This window comes from Nannospalax galili, unplaced genomic scaffold (assembly GCF_000622305.1).
Source record: "Nannospalax galili isolate Female #2095 unplaced genomic scaffold, S.galili_v1.0 scaffold1027, whole genome shotgun sequence".
Classification (NCBI taxonomy): Eukaryota; Metazoa; Chordata; class Mammalia; order Rodentia; family Spalacidae; genus Nannospalax; species Nannospalax galili.
In genome coordinates, this window is record NW_008355723.1 from 386,717 (window position 1) to 388,690 (window position 1,974).

Genomic DNA, 1,974 nt, shown 5'->3' on the forward strand with positions numbered 1-1,974 from the left:
ATCATGAAATTTGCAGGTAAATGGATGGAACTAGAAACTGTTATACTAAGTGAAGTAACACAGACAACAAAAACAATCGACATATGTTCTCCCTCATATGTTGATCCTAGAGCCTAGCCTTGATAAGTGATTATGTATCCAGACATGACCACAGGAACCAGGATAATGGAAAGGAAACAGGGAGGTAAAGGAAAAGAAAGAACCTGAAAGAGAAGAACAGTAGGAAACAGGCCTTAATAAGGCAGATATGGCTAAAAATTGGGTTAGATTAAGGGAGTGGGAGAGGGAAGGGTATACAAGGAGCCTAGGGGATAGAGGGAAAGAAGGAGCTCAAGAGAGGGAGGGAAAGAAGGATCTCAAGAGAGGTAGGACCGTAGGAGAAGGCTATTATTAAGGGAGAAAGGGGGGGGAAATTGGGGCACCTTAAGTGGGTAAACCATGATGGAGGGGTGAGACAATGCAAGAAATAAATAATGTCTAGCTAGTTTTGAAAACCAGAGGGAACCATATTACTCCTACAACCTACTGACAAATTATACATACCAGATCAAGAAATATATGTCTCAGTAAGGTTTATCTGAGAATAATTGGTCTTTGAACAAGATTTATCTGCATGGTACACAGTAATTAAAAGTACTAGACTGGTGGAAATAACCTTCTTTGATGTTTAACAGACATACTTTGAGGTATATAATAATTTGTTCAGAGGGACATAAAGGACAATTTTTGCTCCTTGCCTTCCTAGGTCGACCTGTTCCAGGGGACTATGAGCATCTCTCAAAATGTCGTGTAATTGTGGTGGGTCACCTGTCTTCTTGATCAAGGTGTGAAAAATGAGAAGAAAATGTATTATTTCAAAGTCCTACTGAAAAATGCACATCCAATTTATGTACAAGTGCATATGTATAAGGAAAGGCTATATAACAAAAATCAGTGCCAGGCAAGAGAAACCTCCCTTTGAGCTGTTGGTCTCCCAAAATAACACAGGTTATTGCCAGAGTCCTTGATTGCCTCCCAGAACTTGAAGGTAAAACCCTCTTGCTGAAGACAGGCTGTACTTTGGATACAGGACTTGGAGCAATCAAGTTAGAACTGTACTGGAAGCCTCCTTCCTCTCTGAAGAGTAGCTCTCATAGTATCTGAGGAGTCTATGCTTGTTGCTTGGAGAAAAGTGAGATCCCAGACACTAACCCAGCACAGAACTGGGAAAATGAACAGCAGACCCCAATCTCATCTAAAGGAATATTGACAGCTGATTGCTGCTGCATGAGGAAGAGCTGACCTTCCTAAAACGAAGATCTCTAGATAGGCTGACTAGATTCAGCAGATGGACAAGCACTGGGGAATGGCTGGGGGTGCCGACAACACAGTGGACAACAACAGGGCTGACAGAGTATGTGAGTTCCAGGGGAGAGGAGGGCTATGGGAGGGTGCCATCTGGGACGTGAGTATATAGAAGAATAAGATTGTTTGGGATGTTCTGTATGATATGCACACAAAAAAATCAAATTTAAAAAGGACTCATATTTGAGGAAGAAGCCTAAAATTTTGCTTCATGTTAATTTAGTAGAGGTGATAAACATTACCATTGAAATCTACCTGATGACTTCATAGACATACACAGGTGCCAAGGATCCAAGTACAACCTATTATGACTAGTAATAATCAGATGTATACAAATTAGAGATGCATGCACCAACATATCAGTGTTAGTAGCAAAAAAAATGAGTCTTTCTTCAAGGAACAATATATTCTATATTGAAATGCAGATCTTTTGTAAAGGTTAAATCTCATCCAATTTAATGTCTTACAGGGCTTATACTGAGTTCAATATTGTATAACTGTATTAATTCAACTATGAACCTAGAGTCTTGCAGCCACTTGTGAAAGAGATGTACTCTTTCTCTGGAGTGTGTTACTGAATATGTTAAAGCTGTAATGAAATGCTTCTTTTGATCATGTAGTTATTAAGGA

At 39.6% G+C, this 1,974-nt stretch overlaps 1 protein-coding gene across 2 annotated transcripts in view; it reads right to left on the minus strand.

Annotated features, from left to right (window-relative positions):
- Plce1 (phospholipase C epsilon 1) overlaps positions 1-1,974 on the minus strand; it is a 351,996-nt gene that overhangs the window by 100,115 nt on the left and 249,907 nt on the right. The window lies entirely within an intron of this gene.